The sequence below is a fragment of the Psammomys obesus genome, unplaced genomic scaffold (genome assembly GCF_907164565.1).
Source record: "Psammomys obesus unplaced genomic scaffold, mPsaObe1.curated_primary_1811, whole genome shotgun sequence".
Classification (NCBI taxonomy): Eukaryota; Metazoa; Chordata; class Mammalia; order Rodentia; family Muridae; genus Psammomys; species Psammomys obesus.
Genome location: NW_026585504.1, coordinates 43140895 through 43154300, shown reverse-complemented (window position 1 = coordinate 43154300; position 13406 = coordinate 43140895). Strand labels below are relative to the sequence as shown.

Sequence of the window (13406 nt, the reverse complement as noted above, 5' to 3'; positions counted from 1 at the left end):
TCTATCTCCCTTCCAACCTCTGCAACCTTAGGTAGGAGATCAGTAGGGAACAGGGCTATTGTTCTCTTTTATCTACTTTCTGCTGATGAGGGTAAATGGGTCATTAGGGGATTCAGTCATCAGGATGCCAGCCGTCCAGTCCAAAGGGCCAACATGGAGTAACAACACAGAGTCATTGAAAGCCTTAAGACCAAATTGGATTATCCAGAGAAGCTCTTTGCAACGTTTCTCTCTGCAAAGTCAAGCGTTGAAGCACGGAGATCAGCTCAGTGATGTCCATCCAAAAACGCGGTGTCTCACTCCGCCTTGGTGCCTATATATAACCTAGAACCCCTGCACGGATGTAGCCCATGGCAGTTCAGTGTCCAAAACGGTTACATAGTAATGGGAAGAGGGTCCCCTCCTCAAAATCCACCCACAGATGTTCTAGGCTGGCCAAAGTCACAACCCTCACAACGTGAGGGTCATAGCAAAACATCGCGTATCCATTCACACACAAACCTGGGCAAAACATCACATGCCCTGCTTGCAGCAAAACATCACTTGACGGAAATTTCCACTTGACTTTCTAAGTTGTGAAACCATGTTAACATCTGTGCCTCACTGGTGCCTGCTTCTTACACGGAGCCGCAAACATAATGTTGGCTGCAAAACCACCGCAGGGTTTCCCTTTCCGATTCCAGTGTTTCCAGCTGAAAGTGGAGCTTCACTTAGCCACCTGGCACCGGAAACACAGTGCAAATGCTTTAAGCCATCTGGCTCCGTGGATGGAATGTTGTCCCAGTTCCACTTTGGCGTGACAAGTATGAGCACTGATTTCTGAGCACCTTCAATTGGATAGTAGCATGGGAGCGATGCACTTAAAAAAAAAAAAAAAGTGTGAATTTTGATTGCTACCTATTCACTTGTGAAATCCGCGGGAGTTGAATTGCAGCTGTGAACTGGACCTCCATTCTACCTGCTGGCTTGGGGAAAAATTGGAAATAAATACACAAAATGTGGTTGTTGTTGTTTTTTCCTGTCATTGTTGTTTTCCTTGGTTTACAAAAAAAATATAGTATTATGTGAAAATCAGTAATAATCATCTATTATGCAACATGAATTTTAATTACTTTGGATAAAACACTAAAGTCTTAACCCTCGAATCTAGTGTGCCATCAGTGACTTAGAAATGATGATGGATTTCAATGGTTTAGAAAAGGGCAGAGCAGCTGTGACGTGAACCAGTCACGGTTATTTTTCTCTTAATGACAGCACTGAGCGAGAACCGAGACCCTGGAACGAGGAGGATGTATAGTGTAACGTGAGTTCAGTAAACACATTCCTGCCTCTCAGCTTTCTGTACCAGTGTCCTCTCTGACATCCGAACCAGGTGTGGATTTTAGTCAGGCATGCACTGTTATATGAACTATGATGTACTTGGTAGAGAGGGGAACTTTTTAACACCCGTTGTCTCTAATAATCACTAAAAATGAGGTAAGCTTTAGTGTCCCTTAAGGTAAATTAAAAGAGAAGTTTTGAAAACTTACTCAGAACTCCATGGCGTTTAGCTCATGGCAATCTCAGAACAGCTTGTGCATAAGATTCTTTTTATGTCCACACAGTTTTCCAGTGAAATCTCTATGAGGAATATACATGCAAATGTTTGTCTGGTTTCTGAATGGAAATGTGACAGGAAAATGGTCTTAGTCATGAAAAAATTCCCTGAAATTTTGAAAAGACATAAAAATCATTTCTTTTTTTATTTCCCTTGCAAGTAAAGAAAAGGGGGGGAGAGCAAAATTTTTTTAAAAAAATCAGTAACAAAATGTCATTTGATTTTTCCTAGATTTAAGATTTATAAAATTTCATGAAATAACTCTATAGAAGTATATAAACCATACATGCTTGAGTTGTCAAAAAATATATATAGCACTTTTTCTGAGGCTCTGGTGAACCTCTCATTCTAACCTATTTATACTCTTCTGACTTCACATTCCCTTAAGAGCCATTGCTAAGTAATAATCCTCAAGAGGGATGAACATATTTCTCTAGTAACTCCTTTAAATATCAGGCATTTCCAAGCAATTCAGAGAGCAGAGGGACAGAAGGGAAGAAGATGGAAGAAAACTTAACTTCTTCATATACACAAAAGGCTTAGTCTCTCCTTGATCCTCTTAACAACCAGTAAGCGCCCCACAGTAAGGATGGACACGGCTTGCTGTGAAGAGACTGGACACATCTGGTCTCTTATTTAAATAGTCAGTAGAACAGTGATTTTTTAAGCAGCCCTACATGTTTTGTATAAGGTGAAGAAATACCGCTTTTTCTCTGACTATTCGCAGAGTTAAAAAATACTTCTGTCGGCAATATTTGTAGAAGGCATTCAGGTCCAGCTATAAGCATTTTTTTTCCCTTTTCTAAAAATAAAAAAAAAAAAATTGAGGCAGGGTTTCTTTCTGTTCAGTTGGTTTGGTTTTAATTTATGTATTTTTTTATTAATTACAATTTATTCATTTTGTATTCCAGCTGTAGCTGCCTCCCTTGTCCCCTTCTAATCCTGCCCTCCCTCTTCTCCTCCCATGCCCCTCCCCCAGTCCACTGATAGGGGAGGTCCTCCTCCCCTTCCCTCTGATCCTAGTCTATTAGGTGTCATCAGGAGTGGCTACATTGAGAAGTATATCTTCTATTGATTTATTTAAGACAAAACCATACCTAGAGTCATCAAGTTATATTTCTATCAGAAACAAAGTCTCTAGATGGTTAAAACTAAAAACTTAGAATTTAGTAATATATGTCATAACTGACTGCTTGTCAGATTTGGCTACAAATGTCAGACGAATGCAAAGGGTTATATTTTTTGCTAGCATTTTCTTCCTTCTTGCAAATCATGAATATATTTTAAATATTTGGTATTAATACTGACTTATCTAATGTTTTTAAATCTTTTGTAACCTCAACTTATTTAATATTTTTTAAGTTTATATAACTGTGCAAATATTTTGAATAGGTGTGAAACCTTACAAGAAATCCAGACACAAGGAAGAAGGGAAAATGTGGGGTAAGCTGCAGACTTTGGGTGTATTGGCTGTAGAACAATTTGTTTGCAATCCAGAAGACTTAGATATTTTGACTGCTAAATAGAAAAACAGTATTTATTTCTCTCTATTTTTTCATTATTCTGTCATGATCTCCTTGTCTTGCCTTTTATATTTTGGCCATCATTTTCCATATATTCATTTTTATCATATATTTCTATATTTGGTCATAATTTTTATATTTCAAAAACATATTATAATGAGTAAATTTATAGGCTATAGGTTCATGAAACTATAATTTGAGGCTTCCCTGATGTAACAAAGATAAACAAGGCATAGGTATTAATAATTTTCAAGTTTTTGCTTTGTTTTCATTTTTTAGTCATGTTGTCAAATTATTTTTGATAGAGAATATTAAATTTCTTATTTGTTTCTAGCAATTTTAGAAATAATCTTTGAACCTTTTCACACAAACATTAGGACAGTAGAGTATCTTTTCATAATGCTTAAAACAGTTATTAAACCTGAAAATATTACTTACTGTAAAACTTATGTTTTCTGTTTTCAGACAGCTTAGCTCTTTGAGTTGTTGTAGTCATGGCAGTTAATGTGTTTCATGATACATTTTCCATCTCCTATAGGTCTAGACCTTGGAGCTTATGCCAAGTCAGCCATAGTGAAGTCAGACACAGAAAATGTTAACTTTTTACCACATAAAATCTAAAGTTATTTCTTCATAGCAAATTGCTGATTAAAACTCTGTTACTAGGATCAGATGGAAGGGGAGGAGGACCTCCCCTGTGAGTGGACTGGCTTAGGAGCATGGGTGGAGAAGAGGAAGGAAGCTACAGGTGAGATACAAAGTGAATAAACTGTAATTAAAAAAAAAAATTAAAACATCACAATCCTGAACATCTATGCCCCAAATACAAGGGCACCCACATTTGTGAAAGAAACATTGGTAAAACTTAAACCACACATAGATCCACACACACTAATAGTGGGAGCCTTCAACACCCCACTCTCAACAAAGGACAGGTCAACTAAACAGAAATTAAACAAAGAAACAATATCTCTAATAGAGGTCATGAATCAAATGGACCTCACAGACATTTACAGAACCTTACACCCAAACACACAAAAGAATTTACCTTCTTCTCAGCACCTCATGGAACCTTCTCCAAAATAGAACATATAGTTGTTTACAAAGCAAGCCTCAACAGATACAAGAGACTGAAATAATCCCTTGAATCCTGTCTGATCACCATGGAATAAAGCTGGACTTCAACAACAACAGAAATAACAAGAAGCCTACACACACATGGAAACTGAACAATTTGCTACTAAATGACAGCTGGGTCAGGGAAGAAATAAAGAAAGAAATTAAAGTCTTCCTAGAACTCAATGAAAATGAAGACACAACATACCTAAACCTGTGGGACACAATAAAATTTTTAAAAAGAAAATCTAGTTAAAAAAAGAATAAAAAAATAAACTCTGTTACAGAAAGTTTTCATTCCCAAACTAGGTTTTGCTATGTCAAAAGTTACTTTTGGAATTTCAAGATGACTAGTGAAACCAATTAAGAATTAATTTATGCTCATTATTTTCTTAAGGACCTTCAGGCTGAAAACCTTCAACTGAAATCTTAAACATGTGGGTTTAGACTTGTTCCGCTGGTTGAGGTTTCTTTGGATGGAGCAAGTTAGGACATGCTTAACTTGGGGAGGAGTTATCTGGCACGAGTATGATTTTAAATGGTTTAAATAGGTTCTTGAAGACAAAGAGGGAAATTAATGCATCAGTGGATTGGAGGAGAGGACAACCTGTGACTAAATGTGTCTCGAGCTCGGGTGTCCTGAAACAGCTGTATCATCCCACCTGAAAAGCAGTGCAAACAAACCTTTGCATGATATTAAGACATAAAATGTCACTCTGTGATCCTTGCACAGTGAAAAAGAAAAGAGAAAAGATATCAAGGAGAGAGTTGCCCATAAGAGAGTAGCATCTTCATTTGCTTTCTGTTGCTGTGGTGAAAACACTGATCAAAAACAACAAGGAAAGGTTGTACTTAGCTTACAATCTGTCATTCAGAAAATTCAAGGCAGGAACCTAGAGAAAAGAAATAAAGCAGAGACTGCAGGAATTGTGCTTACTGATTTGCTTCCCAGCTCAAAATCAACCATTACTCATGTTACCTAAGACCATTTGCCCAGGGTTGGACCTGTCCACAGAAGGGTAGACTTTCCATCTTCTGTCAATAAAAATGATCCACCCACGTACATATAGGACAATTTGATGGAGGCAATTCTTCAGATAAGCTCCTCTCTTCCCAGGTGTATAAAGTTGACAGCCAAGATTAGCCATCACAGAGGGAAAAGTGGGAATGTTACAATTAGGAGTTTTCTCTAAAATTGGAAATCATTGTCTATGCTAGATTTGTATTAAACTAGACAGCCTATGATGCTTTGTTCACTTAAATGCAAACACCCCCTCACCCTCACAGAAGATTTAAGAGAAATATCTCAGTGACATATCTTATTGGATATAGAGAAATCCTTAAACCAGTTATTGAAGGTAAACTTGAGGATATTCTAAATTACAAATTATCTTATAATCTTTTCCAATAAATGTGGGCACTCTGACAATAATCTCTAGACATTTGCAAACGGGTAATTCTCTTGAGCATATGGAATCATTTGGCTTAATTCAAAATAGTATTTCTATAATAGCAAAATTTCCAGAAGGTCCTTCTAGCAGAACTGGTACAGACATTTTTTTGGGGAAAAAAATTGAAATAGTATTAATTCAAATATAGTGGGAACATCATAATGGAACTGAAAGAATTTGTATCCCAATTTGAATCTGATGTTAATCGAAAGGATAAATTTGCTTTCTTGTAGGTCACACTATAATAGCTAGGTAGTGGTTTAGCATGATATCAGGTTTTGTGTGGAGAATTAGGATATTGTAACTATTATTGACATTTTTACTGTCGAAATGTAAAGATTCTAGGTAACAAATGACTTCAGAACCTATATCCTCCCCAGCCTGGGTCACAGGCCCATACTTGGTCATGGATCTGGTGCTATAAAGACTGTATATTTACAGGAACTTGATACACAGAAGGAAACAGTTCACTTGGACTAAATTATTTTGCATTTCTGATGGGTTTTTCTTTTCTTTTTTCGTTATCATTTTTTAAAATGTTGGACAGTTTCACATTTGTAAATAAAGTATTGTGATCATTTTCAACACTCATTTTCCCTCTTTTATCTCTTTCTCACACACACTCCTAATGATACCCCGACACTTTGAGACATAGTATCACCTAGGCCAGGCTGTGGCAGTGGATGACTGAGATTCTCATCCTCCAGCCACCGTTTCCTGAGACATGTAAGTACAAGTATGCATTACGACATCAGTTTTCTGTGGTTGTGAGAACTGAACCAGGGTTTTGTACATGCTGGGCAAGTGCTCTGCCAACTTATCTATAATACAAGATCTTATTTTAAACAAAACATATCAAGCCAATACTTTTTTTTTACTATGTTTCTTTAAATAAGAAGTCCCCCACTCATTTTTTCCTTTTTTTAAAAATTTTTTAATATTAGTTACAATTTGTTAACTTTGTATCCCCCTGCTCCCTCTTTCCCTCCCAATCCCACCCTCCCTCCCTCATCTCTTCCCTGCCCCTTTCTAAGTCCACTGATAGGGGAGGACCTCCTCCGCTTTCGTCTGATATTGGTTCATCAGATATCTTCAGGACTGGCTGCAAAGTCCTCCTCTGTGGCCTAGCAGGGCTGCTCCTCCCTCAAGGGGGGGAGGGGGGGAGTCAAAGAGCCCGCCATTGAGTTCATGTCAGAAACAGTCCCTGTTACCCTTATTAGGGGACCCACTTGGTTACTGAGCTACCATGGGCTACATCTGAGCAGAGGTTCTAGGCTATATCCATACATGGTCCTTGTTTGGAGAAACAGTCTCAAGACCCATGTGCCCAGATATATTTGGTCCTTGTGGAGGTCCTGTCCTCCCCAGGTCATATTAACTCCCCCCGTTTTTATGATTCCCTGCACTCTGCCGAAGGTTTGGTTATGAGTATTAATGTCTGCTTTGATACACTGCTAGGTAGAGTCTTTCAGAGGCCCTCTGTGGTAGGCTCCTGTCCTGTTACTTGTTTTCTCCTACATCCAGTGTCCATCCCATTTGTCTTTCTAAGTGAGGATTGATCATCTTACCCTGAGTCCTCCTTCTTGTTTATCTTCTTTAGGTGTATATATTTCAGTATGTTTATTCTATCTTATAGGTCTATATAAGTGAGTATACCTCACTCAGGATGGTCGTTTCTAGGTCCCTCCATTTGCCTGCAAATTTCATGATTTCCTCATTTTTAATTGCTGAGTAGTATTCCATTGTGTAAAAGTACCACAATTTCTGTATCCATTCCTCAACTGAGGGACTTGTAGGTTGTTTCCAAGTTCTGACTGTTACAAATAAAGTGGTTGTACAAGTTTATATTCCCACCAGCAGTGGAGGAGGGTTCCCCTTTCTCCACAACCTCTCCAGCATGTGTTGTCACTTGAGGGTTTTTTGTTTTTGTTTTTGTTTGTTTGTTTGTTTGTTTGTTTGTTTGTTTTAAGGAAAGAGGGTTTATTTTGTCCCAGGGTTCCACGGTACAGCCCAGTGGGGCATGGGAAGGTGAAGAGACCTGGCATACAGTCAGGGATCAAAGAGTGGTACATGCTTTTGCTCAGAGAGCTTCCTCCCTTGTTTGCAGTCTGCGACCCAACCCAGTGAATGACACACCTGCTTCTAGCTAATCTTTTTTTTTAAATAAAATCTTTAAATATTTTAATTTTTATAATAAATATTTTGAATTCAAAGTTTGAACACAGGGGTCTTCCCAGAGACTGATACTCCAACCAAGTTCCATTCATGGATATAACCTAGAACCCCTGCACAGATATAGCCCATGGCAGTTCAGTGTCCTAGTGGGTTCCATAGTAATGGGAAGAGGGACTGCCTCTCACATAAACTGATTGACCTGCTCTTTGATCACCTCCTCGTGAGGGGGGAGCAGCCTAACCAGGCCACAGAAGATGGCAATGCAGCCACTCCTGATGAGATCTGATAGACTAGGATCAGAAGGAAGTAGAGGGGGACTTCCCTTATCAGTGGGCTTGGGGAGGGGCATGCATGAAGAAGGGGGAGAGAAGGGTGGGACCAGGAGGGGAGGGGGTTTATGGGGGGATGCAAAGTGAATAAAGTGTAATTAATAAAAGTTCTAAAAAACTGGAAAAAAATAATAAAATGCTAACAGAAATGTCATTTGAGTTTTTTTAATTTTTTATTTAACTTTTATTAATTACACTTTATTCATTTTGTATCCCCCCATAAGCCCCTCCCTCCTCCCCTCCTGCCCCCCCCTTTCTGCATGCATGCCCCTCCCCAAGTCTACTGATAGGGGAGGTCCTCCTCTCCTTCTTTCTGATCTTAGTCTATCAGTTCTCATCAGAAGTGGCTGCATTGTCAGAGTTCTAGGTTATCTCCATGGATAGTCCTTGGTTGGAGTATGAATCTCTGGGAAGTTCCCTGTGTTCAAATTATCTTGTTCTGTTGCTCTCCTTGTGGAGTTCCTGTCCTCTCCAGCTCTTACTATTTCCCACTTCTTACATAAAATTCCATTCACTCTGCCTATCAGTTGGCCATCGGGCTCAGCATCTGCTTTGACAGAGGACTCATATCCAGTATATATAAAGAACTAAAGAAGCTGAAAAGCAGCAAACCAAGTAATCCACTTAAAAAATGGGGAACAGAACTAAAGAAAGAATTCTCTGTAGAGGAATATTGAATGGCAGAGAAGCACTTAAAGAAATGCTCAATGTCATTAGCCATTAGGGAAATACAAATCAAAACAACCCTGAGATTTCACCTTACACCCATCAGAATGGCCAAGATGAAAAACCCAAGGGACAACACATGCTGGAGAAGTTGTGGAGAAAGGGGAACCCTTCTCCACTGCTGGTGGGAATGTAAACTGGTACAACCACTCTGGAAATCAATCTGGCACTTTCTCAGACAACTAGGAATAGTGCTTCCTCAAGATCCATCCATACCACTCCTAGGCATATACCCAAAAGAGGCTCAAGTACATTTGCTCAACCATGTTTGTAGCAGCTTTATTTGTAATAGCCAGAAGCTGGAAACAGCCCGGATGCCCCTCAACTGAAGAATGGATGCAGAAACTGTGGTACATCTATACAATCGAGTATTACTCAGCAATGAAAAATAAGGAAATCATGAAATTTGTAGGTAAATGGTGGGATCTGGAAAGGATCATCCTGAGTGAGTTGTCCCAGAAGCAAAAAGACACACACGGTATATACTCACTCATATAAACATACAACATAGAATAAACCCACTAAAAGCTGTACATCTAAACAAACTAAGCAAAAGAGAGGACCCTAACTAAAATGTTCAATCCCCATCCTGAAAGGCAAAGAGGATGGACATCAGAAGAAAAAGAAAACAGGAAACAACCTAGGAACCTGCTACAGAGGGCCTTTTGAAAGCCAGAAGAAGAAAACAGGAAACAACCTTGGAACCTGCCACAGAGTGCCTCTGAAATACTCTGCCGTGCGCGCTTGAGTTTTTTTATCCTAGCCATTCTGGTGGGTGTCAGGCAAAATCTCAGAGTCGTTTTGATGGCTAAGGATGTTGAGCATTTCTTTAAGTGTTTCTCTGCCATTCTATATTCCTCTAATGAGAATTCTCTGTTTAGCTCTGTACCACATTTTTTTAATTGGATTGCTTGATTTGCTGCTTTTTAACTTTTTTAGTTCTTTATATATTCTGGATATCAGCCCTCTGTCAGGTTGATGAAGATCCTTTTCCAGTCTGTAGGCTATCATTTTGTTTTGATGACTATGTCCTTTGCTTTACAGAAGCTTTTCAGTTTCATGAGGTCCCATTTATCGATTGTTGCTCTTATAGCCTGTGCTATTGGTGTTCTGTTCAGGAAGTTGTCTCCTGTGCCAATGAGTTCCAAAGTCTTACCCACTTTTTCTTCTAACCGATTTAGTGTATCTGGTTTTATGTTGAGATCTTTGATCGACTTGGGTTTTAGTTTTGTACAGGGTGATAAGTATAGATCTATTTTCATTTTTCTGCATGTAGACATCCAGTTGGACCAGCATCATTTGTTGAAGTTGCTGTCTTTTTTTCCATTGAATGGTTTTGGCTTCTTTGTAAAAAATCAAGTATCCATAGGTGTGTGGGTTTATTTCTGGGTCTTCTATTCGGTTCCATTGATCCACTATTCTGTTTCTATGCCAATACTATGTAGTCTTTATTACTATTGCTCTGTAGTACAGCTTGAGATCTCCAGCACTCATTTTAATAGCTCCTCGATTAGTTGCAAAAGTCTGTGGAGGTATGAAACTGCAGCCGCTACTCTGAAACATGTATCATTTCCTTCTGCCTCTCATCGATACTCTAATGTATCTGTTAATTTTGAGACACTAAATGAATCATACTCTTAAGAAATCATAAAGTCTATCGTGATAGACATTGGAATCAGGAGAAGACAAGGAACAGGACAGGAGCCTACCACAGATGGTATGGAAGCAAAGGTTGAGTCTCATAGCCAAACTCTGGGCAGAATGCATGGAATTTTATGAAAAAAGGGGAGGATAGAAAGATCTGAAGGGGACAGGAACTCTCAAAGGACTTCAACAGAGCCCCCCCCCAAAAAAAACTAGCATTGGGGTCCCTGAAGAGAATGACACCCCAACCAAGGAAAATGTAAGGACCTAAAAACTCAGCTCAGTGGTAGTCCATAGACTCAGTCTCCAAGTGGGTTCCCTAGTAAGAAAAGCACGGACTTTCTCTGGCATGAACTCAGTGGCAGGCTTTCTGATCACCTCTCTCTGGGGGGAACAGTCTTGCCAGGCCACAGAGGAAGACAATGTAACCAGTCCTCATGAGACTTGATAGGCTAGGGTCAAATAGAAGGAGAAGAGGACCTCTCCTATCAGTGGACTAGGGGAGGGGCATAGGGGGAGAAGAGGGAAGGAGGGTGGGATTGGGAGGAGACAAGGGAGGGGACACAGCTGGGATACAAGTTGAATAAATTGCAATAAATTATAATTGTGAATTTCTTAAAAAAATTTCCTAACCAAAAAAATATATATTGTAAAATCTAGAATACGAAAGAAAAGCCTATAACCCAGTTGCTGTTGTCTGTGCATTTGTTAATGATTTCTACTTAGATATGTTACTAACTTTCTCAAACTTCAGGTAAGATTAACAATTCCTATTACCAAAAAAATAATGACATTCCATATCTTGGCTGAGTTTCATGATCAGCCGACCATTATTACTTATAATTGTGTTGACTTTCCACTTGTTGCATTATTACCTATAATTTTTTTTGCACGAAAAGAAGTTTGACTCTTCTTTCTGTTTATTACTGTAACATTCATCTATTTATTGCCTAATAAGGTGTATAGATGAGTGAGGACCACAAATTGGAAAAAAAAAAAAAACCAACATTCTTTGCTTTCACAGCTCTATGTTCCTGTGGTAAGCATGGCATTTAACAATGGTGTCATTCAATGTCATGAATGACATTGAATGACATGAATGTCCAACTCAAATATTACTGCCATAGTGATGCTCGGTACTGCTGACAGCCTCTGATGGGGAAGATCAGAACATACTAATAGCTCTTGAAATAGTGAGCTAGAAACGTCTTTTAATGAAAAAATCAGTGATTACCTACATGAGACCGGGAGAGCATACATCTCGACAGAAACCATGTCAGGCAGAAGGGCCTGAGACAGTGGTTTTAAGAGCTAAAGGCCACCGAGGCTTCTGTTCAGAAAACTGGTGAAGATGGCTTTGATCACGGAGCATTGAGCTTTGTGCCTTTACCAGGACGGTAACAGAGTAATCCTACTGTCAGTTAAAAATGATTGTTTTCTATTTGTGTGTCACCCCCTCACACACATAGACACATGCATATACAAACATACATACACACTCACCACCCATCAGACACTGCGAGATATACAAACCACCACGTAAGTGTAAGCACACACACACAAATGCTTATACCCCATATGTGCTTACATACATAAACATACACACCTATGCACTCATCGCATACACACCATACATACCTACACTTATACACATAAACACATACACACATACCACATACATGTGAACCACATCAACATGCACACACATTTTTTACTTAAAAAAACCCTACCTTAGTGCAATTAACCCCTACTTTATTTAAAATGACTCATTTTTACCTTTCCATGTGTTATGAAAGGAAACCTAAGGTTTAGTGAACATTCATGTGTTTACCAGACTGTACTTAAGCATAGGCCCTCAGACTTGCCAATTATTTTTCTTCCACAAAACTGGCTTAAAGAAAGAAAAAAATTGACCACATTTTCTCTTTTGGTGGGCATGCCTTAACAAATTGGAACTAAAATATTTAAGACCAATCTTGTGGCACACGGTTCTGTACTATGTTTTAGAATGCCAACCAGAAGGTTGGTTTTTTTTTTTAAATCTTTTATTTTTTTTATTAATTACACTTTATTCATTTTGTATCCCCCCATGAGCCCCTCCCTCCTCCCCTGCCGATCCCACCCTCCCTCCCCTTTCTGCATGCATGCCACTCCCCAAGTCCACTGATAGGGGAGGTCCTCCTCTCCTTCTTTCTGATCTTAGTCTATCAGTTCTCATCAAAAGTGGCTGCATTGTCCTCTACTGTGGCCTGGTAAGGCTGCTCCCCCCTCAGGGGGAAGTGATCAACGAGCAGGCCAATCAGATTATGTCAGAGGCAGTCCCTCTTCCCATTACTATGGAACCCACTTGGACACTGAACTGCCATGGGCTACACCTGTGCAGGGGTTCCAGGTCATCTCCACAAATAGTCCTTGGTTGGAGTAGGAGTCTCTGGGAAGTTCCCTGTGTTCAAATTATCTTGTTCTGTTGCTCTGCTTGTGGAGTTCCCGTTCCCTCCAGCTCTTACTATTTCCCACTTCTTACATAAAATTCCATTCACTCTGTGGCAGGTTTCAAGGTTGTTTCCTGTTTTCTTCTGGCTTTCAGAGGCCCTCTGTAGCGGGTTCCGAGGTTGTTTCCTATTTTCGTTTTCTTCTGATGTCCATCCTCTTTGCCTTTCAGGATGGGGATTGAACATTTTAGTTAGGGTCCTCTCTTTTGCTTAGTTTGTTTAGATGTACAGCTTTTAGTGGGTTTATTCTATATTGTATGTTTATATGAGTGAGTATATACCGTGAGTGTCTTTTTGCTTCTGGGTCAACTCACTCAGGATGATCCTTTCCAGGTCCCACCATTTACCTGCAA

General features: G+C 39.3%; 1 pseudogene; it reads left to right on the top strand.

Annotated features, from left to right (window-relative positions):
* The first annotated feature begins 583 nt into the window (after window positions 1–583).
* The window catches only part of LOC129673285 (39S ribosomal protein L12, mitochondrial-like), a 126277-nt pseudogene continuing 113454 nt past the window's right edge, over window positions 584–13406 (top strand).